At 43.0% G+C, this 13,444-nt stretch overlaps 1 protein-coding gene across 1 annotated transcript in view; it reads right to left on the bottom strand.

Annotated features, from left to right (window-relative positions):
• The window catches only part of MEST (mesoderm specific transcript), a 57,457-nt gene extending 47,075 nt beyond the window's left edge, over positions 1-10,382 (bottom strand). Inside the window, exon 1 of the mRNA XM_089676867.1 lies at positions 10,277-10,382. The gene's annotated coding sequence lies outside the window, so the exon portion shown is untranslated. The remainder of the gene's footprint in view (positions 1-10,276) is intronic.
• Positions 10,383-13,444: the final 3,062 nt, after the last annotated feature.

Genomic DNA, 13,444 nt, shown 5'->3' with positions numbered 1-13,444 from the left:
ATTAACAATCCCCTTTGCTACTTAATTGACCAGATCAATATCCCAGGAGTTTAATTGATTTGATGCTATATTCTGATTAAAAAGTGTTCCTTTAATTTTTTGAGCAGTGTGTATATATTTAAAAAAAATATTTTATTATTTATATCTGTGGTTATTGTTCACTTTATGCTTGCAGTTTGGTTTTGAGCTTGTGCACAAGGTTAATGTATTTAAGTTCAATATTTAGTTTGGTTTTAACATTCATTTTTGTAGTCAATGGACTTTACTAAACGAAAACTACATATACTGTTAGAAACTTGTTTGAGAAAACTTTTCCAACCAGCTTTGAGTGTTCTTGTCATTGCAGTGGACAGCGAATGTTAATTTGACCCAACAAACAATCAGAAAGTCTAACTAACGTTCTCAAAACTATAAACATTAAACAGAAACCTAATAGTGCATACCCAGCTTTACAGACAAGACATCCTTACTACACGATATTTTGCCTTGCACAGAACATCACTGTCTGAAATCACATCAAAAGAAACACCAAATAGCAAGTACAGAAAGGTAATTTCACTAATGCTTTCAATAGTCAATGACAAAACAGACCAAAAAACTGTCTGCCGGGCTCAGTGTTGCCTCAGTGATTGCTCTCTTAATTGATACACAGTTTAAAATTGCTTGTTGCAAATCTGTATCCATTCTTATTGTTGTGTGCATTCATGTGACAAGTTGCTGTGTAATAATGTCTGCTCCAGGGACTTACCATTACATTAAAAATGAGAACTAAAAATAAGAGGAGAACTGGAGTTGTAACTGATAGGAACCAATCAGATTTTACTGTTTATTTTTGGAGAAACCTTAAACAAAAATGTGATTGGTTGCTGTGGGATACGACTGCAATTGTATGCTATTTTTCTTTTGTTCAGTTTTAGTAGTTCAGTGCTACAGCTTTTCATAATAAAAGTACATCAATATCCCAAACTTTTTTGTTATAGGTAGAGTAAGGAAGGTTTAGAATGCGGGGCGGCAGCAGATCGATTGCAATCTACCGATCAATCACAGCCATGTTGGGGCTTGGAAGGCTTTGGAAGCTTTAACTGGGCCCTGGTCTCCCTACGATTGAGAGCCACTGTTTTAGATGATTGATTCATAACAAGATCTAGCAGAAGCACATTTTAAAACTGTGAAGCCAGATATAGTCACCTTGAACAGGTTGTGTAACTTATCAAGAAGATTTTTTCCATCAGCAATAAAACAGGGGCATAGTGCAAATAATGTACATAGTGCAAGTCTGCAAACAGTTTCTCGTATACATACCAGAGAACATATTTATGTGTGAAAGTTAGAACTGTAGGTTTCTTAAAGACATTTGACTTCTGGACTAAAGCTGGGTATACACAGAGCTTTTTTTTACTGGTTGAACACACAAAAAAAAAATAACCTCACAGATTCCTAGACCCACACAAGCAATGTTGTATCTGTTGTATTCTGACAGTGGGGAGTCAGAACACACGGATCAGCACTGCATGCATGTATTGATCGAATACTGGTTTTCCAGTAGAATCTTCAACAGAAGCCGGTCTAACAATCGGCTTAATGGGTTAATGGGGGAATTGAGCCATGTTGAAGGAAAGAAAATCCCATCATCAATGGCCAGCTTTAGACTGAGAATTGAGTGATCAAACACCACTGATCATGCAGTTCTCAGTCATCAATGAGCAGAGAGATGGTGACCATCAGTCACCGGATCGCTGTTCTGCCCCTCCAGCACTCACTGGAGCACTGGGCTGTAGAGGGAGTGGCTGGCTCAGGCTTTCAGCGGCTGACTGGGAGGCTGTGCCAGCTATGTTGCAGGCATCCAAGAGGGTGGAGGTCGGACTTTTTCCAGAGCCTAAAATGGCTGAAACAGGTCACGGGAATACAGAGCAAACTGTACGCCTGTGATCCATAGGAGAAGCATAGCCAAAAAAAAACTTTTTTGTACTCCCTACAGTACCACTCATTTGACAAAGTGCATTTCTCAGTGGATACAGAGAATACTGCCATGCATTTATACGCCACTGACAGCCAGAATGCATACTGGCATTGAAGGGATTAAGAAAGGGAAAATTTTCATGTTTTAGTGTAAATATCCATACATTTTCAGTGCACTAAATCAACAATGCTATTACACGAGCCCTATGTGCAAAGCTAAGTAGTGAGGAATACGCAGTGCAGGTTTTACATTCGCAGAGATGCCATATTTTTTATATCTTCCACCAATTTTAGCCAACAAAGTATGATATTTTGATTCATAGTCCTGATATTTGGTCTCTCAGTCCAGTTAGTACAGCACTCACTTTACTAAAATGACAAGTGAATACCCTGTTTTTTGACTACTTGACATGGGAGTGATGTAATTTGTTTACACTTGCTTTGCTGTTTGAAGCACAATTCACATTCATATTGCTCTTCAGACTGAAATAAACAGGCAGTAAGCAGTATTAACTGCTTCTCAACCACCCTATAGCAGAAATATTGCGATTTTGCATTTCCAGGTAGGGGGGTGTACGCTCGCCCTACCCGCGCCACCATTCGCGGCCATGGCTGTCAATCACCAGGTCCCAGCCAGTGATTACTCTCTGGTGCCCGGTGATTGCCAAGCATCTCCGATGGGGAGGAGAACTGTTTGTAAACAAAACAGTTCTCCTCCCTGTCAGCTCATGCACACTGCTTTGCATGGCTATGCACAGCACCGCCATGCAAAGCAGTGTGCTTACAGTGAAGCACAAAGACAAGTAGAACAGCACACAGTTAACCCTTTGATCGCCCCTCATGTTAACCCCTTCCTGCCCAGTGCCATTAGTACAGTGTCAGTGCTTTTTTTTAAACACTGATCACTGTATTGGTATCATTGGGATGTCAGTGCCACCAAGTCATTTCCCCCAGTGTCAGCCCGCTGCAGTCCCGCTATAATTCGCTGATCGCCACCATTACTAGTAAAAATAAAAACATTTTTTTAAAAATCCCAGTCTATCTACCACCATTTGTAAACACTATAACTTTCACGTAAACCAATTAATTTACACGTATTGGGATCTTTTTTAAGCAAAGACATGTAGCAGAATACATTTTGGCCTAAATTTATGACGAAACTTGATTTTTTTTTTTTTACTGGACATGTTTAATAGCAAAAAGTCCAAAATACTGTTTTTTTTCCCTCAAAATTGTCGGTCTTTTTTTAAATAGCGCAAAAATACCACCGAAAAAAAGCTCAATTCATGGGGAAAAAAGGACATAAATTTAATTTGGGTGCAGCATTGCATGACCGTGCAATTTTCAGTTAAAGTAACGCAGCGCAAAAAATGGCCCGGTCAGCAAGGGAGGTAAATCCTTCGGAGGGCAAGTGGTTAATTTGGTTGATGAAAATATTTTCGTAATAGTTTTCATCAGCGGCATGTTTTCAGTGACGAAAACTAAACAAAAATAAAATTAGAATTAAGTCAATTGAAGAAAACTATGATGCAAATCAATTCCAATTTTCAGTTAGCTGACTAAAATCTAATGGGTTTAGTAAATTGTAATGCATTATTTAAGCATTTCTCTACAATTTCCAAACTCATTATATATTCCTGGAGTAAAAATCTAATAACATATTTTTTATGGTATTAAGGTATGCACATGCACTATAGTTACAGATTTAGCCGTTGTGATATATAACGTCTTTATAAAGAACACCAAGTTTCATAAACAAAAATATTGCTTTCTGACATACAGAAGAGCAACTTAAAATGTATATATATATATATATAAATAAATCTGTAAACTTTATGAACTGTAATGCCAGGCCGCAAGTAGAGATGGGGAAGTATATGGGAGTGAGGGAGTGCACAGAATAGGGTGCATTATACTTTGGAGATGGGGAGGTGACCTGCAAGTGGGGATGGGGAAGTAAATGGAAGTGAGGTAGTGCACATGGCAGAGAAATGGATGGTTTGGGGAGGCTGTTTTTTTACACAGTGCTAGGCACTGCTATCTTACTAGGAGGGGAAACACTCACCACGTCACATCAAGACAGACATGAATCCTCCGAGAGGAGTTTCTTTTCTGTGGTTTCCAGAGCATTGTTCCAGAACTCCCAGGCAACAGGCAGACAGAGGAAGCCTGCATCTCTCAGCAAATACAGCTTTCCGATAGAGTACTGGAGATTATTGTTTACTAAAATACGACTAAAAGTAAAACAATTCAGATGACCAAAATACGACTAAAACTAAAATTCCATTTTAGTCAAAAGACTATGTCTAAAACTAAATCGCAATTTGATGTCAAAATTAACAGTGGCAGTTCTACTTTAGCCCCCTATATACTGGGCGGAAAACTGCATGGCCAAGCAATCACGTGGACAGCCGCTACAAAGGGTTTAATGCCTATCGCAACATGTGTACACCACCCCCCCGCGGCAGCAAAAGAGGGAACTGTTGAGAGGCAGTAAAAATGCGGCTAAACCACTGGATTTTACCCTCCCCAAATCGCAAGTGTAAACCAACCCAAAGGCATAACTGTATATTACGGTCATTTAGTGCTCGCTCACACAAACCCATGTGCTAAAACCATCCATTTCACCATGCTAATTGGTGGCCATTCTGTACTGGCGGTGCCACGCACTTCTCCTATAGGGCAGATGGCAAGTGGCCATTCTGTACAGGTGGTGCCAGGCATTTTTAGAATGCAAAGTGCTATTTACTTTTTCTTTAACCACCTGCACTTCACAGGGTTTACCCCACTTCCTGACCAAGCCATTTTTTGCAATACGGTGCTGCGTTACTGTGACAAATGAAATTTATGTCATTTTTTTTCCCCCAGAAATAGAGCTGTGGTATTTGATCACCTGTGAGGTTTTTTTTTTGCGCTATAAACAAAATAAGACCTACAATTTTAGGGGGGGGGGAAACAATATTTTTGACTTTTTGCTATAAAACATATCCAATAAAAATTTAAAAAAAATATCAATTTCTTCATAAATTTAGGCCAAAATGTATTCTGCTACATGTCTTTGCTAAAAAAAATCCCAACAATTGTATATTGGTTTACGTGAAAGTTATAGAGTCTACAAATGGCGGTATATACAGGATTTTTTTTGTTTGTTATACTAGTAATGGCAGCAATCGACGACTTATAGCAGGACTGCGGTGGGCATTCTGACACTGGGTGAGAACTGGATAACTAATACAGTGATCCGTGCTAATAAAAAGCACTGCCACTATACTAATGACACTGAAAACGAAGGGGTTAACATCTGGGGCAATTATAGGGTCAACGGTGTGCGGTGTGTGTTTTACATTGTGTGCGGTTTTATTTTGGAGACTTGCTACTTTGTATCTCTCTGCTGTGCAGAGAGATACAAAGCAGCATGTCCATGCTGACAGGAGAGAGACCTTTGTTGTTTGCACACAGGTCTCTTGCGTCAGCCGGGACCTGATGATTGACATCCTCAGCCACCAATAGCGGCGTGGGTAGCGCAGTGTGCGTGCGTCTCCTACCCGGAAATGCAGATCATGTGTATATATACGTGATTTTGCGCAGCCGTGTCGCCCTGTAGCAGTACTTCTCCTATAAGGCAGATGGCAAGTGGTTAAAAGCAGTATTGAACCCAAAAGCTAACATTTCTTGTACTGCAGTTTGTTCATTCTTAGATGTGATGGCTGTATTAGTTTTCTTTTTTAGGCTTTCTTTTATTTTCATCTGGTGATCTGGCCAGTAGTCTGTTATTTTTCAACAAGCTTTACTGCAGATACAGCAGTTAGGGAGATGAGAAAAAACATCAACCACTTATAGGTGTGCTTATAATTATCAGCTTTTACTTATGTAAAACCTTTATCCCTAAAGGAAAAAAAACTGTTGCTGCAACTGATTATAAAGTTTTGGCTGGAGTTTTGCTTTAGTATGTTCTGTATCTATACCCTCCCTCCCCTCCAATTTGCCAGATTAGAAGGTGAAAATGGGTGTGGAAAAAAGTCCTAAAAAAGAAAAACAATGCAGCCACCACATGTAATAATTGATAAACTGCAATATATTACATTTTTGGTAACTTCTACCTCTCTGAAGGTATTCTGTGGTATTTGGCACCAAGCGGTCAGTAGCCGGTCCTTTAAGTCCTGTAAGTTGCAAGGTGAAGCCTCCATGGATCAGACTTGTTTTTCTATCACATCCCACAGATGCTTGACTGGACTGGGATCTGGAGGCCATAAACTCCTTGTGCTCCTCAAACCATTCTTGAATTCAGACCAGGACACCTTCCATTTCTTTGTGGTCCAATTCTGATGCTCACGTGCCCATTGCAGGCACTTTTTTGAGGACACGGGTCAGCGTGGGCACTCTGACCACATATGCAACCAACTGCTACGCACTGCATGTTCTGACATACTTCTATTGGAACCACCAATAACTCTTTCAGTGATTTGAGCTACAGTAGCATTTCTATTGGAGCAGACTACACGGACCAGCCTTTGCTCCCCTTGTGCATCAGAGTGCACAGATTTCTCTCTAAAATCCTCAACATTCCTTTTGTACAATTAAGGTTTCCACAGACCCTCTCTCACATCAGTGTCTACAATTTTCCCCTTTAAATCAGAGACCGCCATTATATCTGAGTCTGCAGAGTTCCCCTTTAGGGCTCATTCAGACCAGTCCTTCATACTGAACCACTGTCTGCTGTGTATAAATCCACCCTGGAGCTGTGTGCAGGCAGCCAATAGAAGTGGATGCGAATGCAGTGGATTCACAGACAAAACTGCATGTCAAAAGTTGACATGTGAGTGGAAGTGAATGCACGGATCTGAAAGCAGTTGCTATGTCTACATCCGCTTCTATGGGCTGCCTGCATGCAGCTCCAAGGTGGATGGACACACGGTAGACACGAGCTCTGCGCAGAGGACAGGACTCAGCGCCTGTCTGAATGAGCCCTTTTATCAGAATTTGCAGTTTCTCTTTACACTGTAAGGGGGAACTCTAGGGAGTCTGATGTAAGGTGGACTCTGCTTTGAGAGAAAATTCCAGCAACTCTGATGTGAAGGGGGCTCTGGGAACCCTGATTAGGGGGGGGGGGAATGCTAGCAACTCTGATGAACCCTAATTTAAAGGGGAATGCCATCTGTGATATAAAGGGGGGGCCCTGATGACAGAGTCCACCTTTCATCAGAGTTCCTCTTTACAGGAGTTGGCAGAGTTACCCCTTATATCAGTGTCCTCCTCATGCCCTCCTTACTTTACGCTCCCCAGTTGCATTTCCCTCGTTGTCCATAACATGCATGCCGGCCATAGGGCAATGCAGGCTGTTGATCCTCTTCCCCTTCCAGTCAAGCCTTGACATCACATGCACCCCCCCACCCAAGTCAGGCCGCGCTAAGCAGTCTAACAATCGTCCAGCTCTGCAGCACATTGTTTGCAGTACAGAGCCAGGGAAAAACCAGAAAATATACAGGTGCTCTTTCCCTGACTAGAGACATTTACAGACAAGAGAAAGGCGCCCCCTTTTGTTTTTTTCTTTTTAAACAAACGGTCTGTAAATTTACAGATGGCTGGCAACCCCATTGGTGTATGCGGGGCAGGGACCTTGGATTGTAAGCTCCTTGAGGGACAGACGTGAATGTACAATATGTAAAGTGCTGGGTAAATTGTCAGCAATATATAAATACATATGTCGGGTTGAAATACATACATTTTCAGCCAGCGATTCCTTTTACAAAAGAAGTGATTTGAGTGGTTATACAGCCACTTGCTCACTTTTACAGGAAGAAGAAGGGTCCAATCAGGGAGCCTTAGACCACTCCGATTTGCGGAATCTCATGGACTGAACAAAGAGAGAGGAACCGACGTTGCTCCCCCTTGTTACTGAGATCAGAAACCAGAAGAGTCGAGGATTTCGTCACTTCTGGTTTTGGTTTAATGTTTACAAGCCGTTAGAGGCTTGTGCAAGTATCTGATCAAACTGATATCAGTTTGATTAGATGCTTTGGAGGACAGAGGAGAGATCTGGGATGTAATAGACCCCAGATCTCTCCTTAAAGTGGACCTGTCACGACCCATGCGATCACAAGGGATATGGTTCATCCCTTGCGATAGCAATAAAATTGATAAAAAATAAACAAAAATAAAAGGGACAGTGTAAAAAAAGTTTTATATAAAATGTGAGGTATTGCTGTGAAAATCAGAGTTAAAGAAACAATTCTAGCACCAGACCTCCTGTGTAACTCTAAACTGGTAACTGGTAAAAGCTTTTAGAGCACCGCCTATAGAGGTTTCATTTTTTAGGTACCGTTGTTTGTCACCATACCACGGGCGTACGCAATTTTAAAGCATGACATGTTAGGTATCTATTTACTTGACATAACAATCTTTATATTTTACCAAAATACTGAGTATTATATTGTGTTTGTGTGCACTAAAATTCATTAAAATTTAATTTTTCCCAAAAAATTGCATCTGAAAAACGGCTGCACAAATACCATATGACAAAAAAATTTTCGGGGAGGGTTCTAAGTAATTTTCTAGCAAAAAAAAAGATTTTTTTTTTTTTTACATGTAAGAGAGGGATGTCAGAACTGGCCTGTGGCCTGGGTAGCAAGTGGTTAAACAATCACTTATACTTTGCACACTGGGGATTGTTTACCTACACTGGAGCCTGATTTTGCACTCTCCAGTTGTAGTAAAAAAAAATCCCTCTGTCATGAAGGGTGCCCATAGAAGTGACTTGTGGGGTGTAATTTGCCCACAGAAGTGGGGTGCAATGTGCCCATAGAAGTGGGGTGTGGGATGCAATGTGCCCACAGAAGTGGGGTGCAATGTGCCCATAGAAGTGGGGTGTGGGATGTAATGTGCCCACAGATGTGGGATGTAATGTGCACACAGAAGTGGGGTGCAATGTGCCCACAGAAGTGGGGTGTGGGATGCAATGTGCCCACAGAAGCAGGGTGTAGGATGCAATGTGCCCACAGAAGCAGGGTGTAGGATGCAATGTGCCCACAGAAGCAGGGTGTAATGTGTCCACAGAAGCAGGGTGTAATATTCCAATAGAATTGGGGTGTAGGGTGTAATGTGCCCACAGAAGTGGGGTGTAATATTCCAATAGAATTAGGGTGTAGGGTGTAATGTGCCCATAGATGTGGGGTGCAATGTGGCCACAAAAGTAGGGTGTGGGGTGAAATTTGCCCACAAAAGTGGGGTGCAATGTGCCCATAGAATTGGGGTGTAATGCACCCATAGAATTGGAGTGTAATGCACCCATAGAAGTGGGGTGCAGGGAGTAATCTGCCCATAGAATTGGGGTGTAGGGTGTAATGTGCCCATAGAAGTGGGGTACAATGCACCCATAGAATTGGGGTATAGAGTGTAATGTTCGAACAGACGTGGGGTGCAATGTGCCCACAGAAGTGGGGTGTCGGGTGTAATGTGCTCCTAAAAGTGGGGACAGGGAGTAATGTGCCCATAGAAGTGTGGTGCAGGGAGTAATTTGCCCATAGAAGTGTAGTGCAGGTAGTAATGTGCCCACAGAAGTGGGGTGCAATGTGCCCATAGAATTGGGGTGTAATGTGCCCACAGAAGAGGGGTGCAATGCGCCCATTGAATTGGGGTGTAATGTGCTCATAGAAGTGGGGTGTAGGGTGCAATGTGCCCATAGAAGTGGTGGCCAGGAAGTAATGTGCCCATAGAAGTGGGGTGCCAGGAAGTAATGTACTCATAGAAGTGGGGTGCAGGGTGTAATGTGCTCATGCTAGTTGTGTGCAGGGTGTAATGTACTCATAGAAGTGGGGTGCAGGGTGTAATGTACTCATAGAAGTGGGGTGCAGGGTGTAATGTACTCATGCTAGTTGTGTGCAGGGTGTAATGTACTCATAGAAGTGGGGTGCAGGGTGTAATGTGCTCATGCTAGTTGTGTGCAGGGTGTAATGTACTCATAGAAGTGGGGTGCAGGGTGTAATGTGCTCATGCTAGTTGTGTGGAGGGTGTAATGTACTCATAGAAGTGGGGTGCAGGGTGTAATGTACTCATAGAAGTGGGGTGCAGGCTGTAATGTGCTCATGCTAGTTGTGTGGAGGGTGTAATGTACTCATAGAAGTGGGGTCAGGGTGAATTGTGCCCAATGACTTCCCCTATAGGAAGAGCCGCATTCATATCTCTGCAGTGTAGGTACCTCGCTATGTCTCTCTGTGTTGTCACCTCGTAACCACAGACATTGGGGGGCCACGTGTGGAGCCTTCATTAATCTGTGACCCCCTAACTAACCCCTCCCCGTGCACCTTGCTCCCCCTCTTACCTGTGCTCAACTTCCCATCATGCTGCCAAGACCAACTCCGGCGCGCTCCCCGCTGCCGTCTGTGTGCGCGCCTGTAGGGGAACAGCACGGAAGCAGAGAATAGACATCGGGCGGCCATCTTTCTTTCTGGCAAAATTAGCTATTCTGATAATATTCATGATCAACAAGTGACAGGGCGAGAAGACAACAACGAGGAAAATATAACCAGGCCCAACAGGAACATTATTCTAAACGTGCCACCTCACAAGTGATATTTCAGTCATGAGGGAAAGGCAAGATTCACTCTGACCACTGCAGGGCCAATGGACTTCAAAAAAAAGAAAAATGATTTCAGATTGTCACCAAACCAAATGTACTCATGCAGGCTTTGTCAGTGACTATATTTGGCTCTGTATTCTGGGCTATTCTGGCCTGGGCACACAAGCAGAGGGAAGAGCACTTTATGTAGTAGTAACCCCTCAGCCTTGTTTAGTTTATCACATTAAAGTGGTGCTGCACCCCAAAGTGGAAGTTCCGCTTTAAGGCTTCGTTCCCCGCTTCCCGTTAACAACTTAACGATTAGCAGCTTTGGGAAGCAGAGGGGGAGGGGTACTCAAAGATGACCGGTACCCGCCTTGTCCTCCCTCCCCGTGGTCTGCAGGGACACGTGACAGATCCCAGAAGACTATGGGACCATTCACAAAGTGAGTGTACTTCGTGCATGCACAGTAGGAAACCGTCTGTGAAGGCGCAAGGTGTCACAGCCAGGTACCCACACTGAAGATGCCCGCGCCGGGGACACAGGACCGCCAGTGAACCCGGCCAGTGTGAGGGCACTGCGGCTACAGTCAGCAGCTACAGTTTTTGAAGCTGCTGAATTTTTTTTTTTTTTTCTTTTCATTTTGACTGGAGATCCGGTTAAATCACAATAAAGTAACATTCCCAAGTACAATAAGCTGATCTCCAGGTTTCATTCAACTTTAAATAGTTTCTTTGGACCAAACTGGTCCAAACTATTTACTTCACTAACACTTTCAGTGGCTGTGTACGCATAGCTCCCAACTGTTCCAAGTCCCTCTGTCCCTCCTCATTTGTCCCTCATTTTGATCTGATCTATATAGTTGAATATAAAATGTATTATTTTTCTATCAATAAGTGTTTCCCAGTGCTAAACCTTTTATCCAATTTCTAAATTGCTGCATTTGTAAATTCCAAAAGCCACTATAAAGGAATAGTAGGAATAGCAAGTACTGGTAAAAAAGCACTTGTGGGTTTAACCAATTTGTTTTGTATAATTCTCCTTTAAAGACTTTTGCTAATAGGTGTCCCTCATTCTCATCTCAGGAAGTTGGGAGGTATGGTGAACGCTGTTTTGGGGCTCATTAGCACAGTATACACATATTTTCTGCATGAAGGTTCCTGTTGGGACACAGCACTCTCCACTGCATGTGTTCGTGAAGTAAATACTTAATTCGGACCAGCATGGTCCAAATGAACTACACTGCTCAATAAAATAAAGGAACACTTTTTATTCAGAGTATAGCATCAAGTCAATTAAACTCCTGGGATATTGAGCTGGTCAGTTAAGTAGCAGAGGGGGTTGTTAATCAGTTTCAGCTGCTTTGGTGTTAATGAAATTAATAGGCGCACTAGATGGTGAACAATGAGATGACCCCCAGAACAGGAATGGTTTTACAGGTGGAAGCCACTGCCATTTTTTTCCCCAACTCATCTTTTCTGACTGTTTTTCACTATTTTTGGCTAGGGTCAGAGTCACTACTGGTAGCATTAGGTGATATCTGGACCCTACAGAGGTTGCACAGGCAGTCCAACTCCTCCAGGATGGCACATTAATATCTGCCATTGCCAAAAGGTGTGCTGTGTCTCCCAGCACAGCTTCAAGAGCATGGAGGAGATTCCAGGAGACAGGTAGTTATTCTAGAAGAGCTGGACAGGGTCGTAGAAAGTCCTTAACCCATCAGCAGGACTGGTATCTGCTTCTTTGTGCAAGGAGGAAAAGGATGAGCACTGGCAGAGCCCTGCAAAATGACCTCCAGCAGACCACTGGTGTGAATGTCTCTGACCAATTAGAAACAGACTTCATGAGGGTGGCCTGAGGGCTCGACATCCTCTAGTGGGCCCTGTGCTCACTGCTCAGCACCATAGAGCTTGATTGGCATTTGCCATTGAACATCAGAATTGGCAAGTCCACCACTGGCACCCTGTGCTTTTCACAGATGAGAGAAGGTTCACCCTGGGCACATGTGACAGACATGAAAGGGTCTGAAGAACATTATGCTCCCTGTAACATCGTTCAGCATGACCGTTTTGGTGGTGGGTCAGTGATGGTCTGGAGAGGCATATCCATGGCCAGATACACAGACCTCTACAGGATAGACAATGGCATCCTGACTGCCCTTAGGTATCAGGATTAAATCCTTGGACCTATCGCCAGATCCTACGCTGGTGCAGTGGGTCCTGGTTTCCTCCTGGTGCACGACAATGTTCGGTCTCATGTGGCAAGAATATGCAGGCAGTTCCTGCAGGATGAAGGAATTGATACCAATGAATGGCCCACACACTCACCTGACCTAAATCCAGGACAACACTTCTGGGATATCATGTTTAGGTCCATCCGACAGTGCCAGGTTGTGCCTCAGACTGTCCAGGAGCTCAGTGATGCCCTGGTCCAGATCTGGGTGGAAATACTCCAGGACACCATTTGCCGTCTCATTAACAGCATGCCCCGACGTTGTCAGGCATGCATACAAGTACGTGAGGGCCATACAAACTACTGAATACCATTCTGAGTTGCAATGAAAGTTCAGCAAAATGGACTAGCCTGCTGCATCATTTTTTCACTTTGACTTTCAGGGTGTCTTTAAATTGAGTCCTCTGTACTCCTAGATTGTAAGCTCGAAGGATCAGGGCCCTCGAACCCCTCGTGTATCACATTGTATTGTTATTGTACTGTCGCATGTTCTGTCTCCCTTTGTAATGTACGGCGCTGAGTGAACTGTTGCCGCTTTATAAATACTGTATAATAATAATAATGTAGGTTAATAATTTTCATTTCCATCAAACAATGGGGCATCCTTACATTCCTAACACATTACCCAGTCCATATCAGTATAGATATCCATCATGATATTTTTCCCCATTGAGATCTGATGTGTCTTCAAAGTGTAC

This window comes from Staurois parvus, unplaced genomic scaffold (assembly GCF_062004578.1).
Source record: "Staurois parvus isolate SC_StPar_1 unplaced genomic scaffold, SC_StPar_1.0 ptg000175l, whole genome shotgun sequence".
NCBI classification, from domain to species: Eukaryota; Metazoa; Chordata; class Amphibia; order Anura; family Ranidae; genus Staurois; species Staurois parvus.
This window is presented reverse-complemented; position numbering and strand designations above follow the sequence as displayed.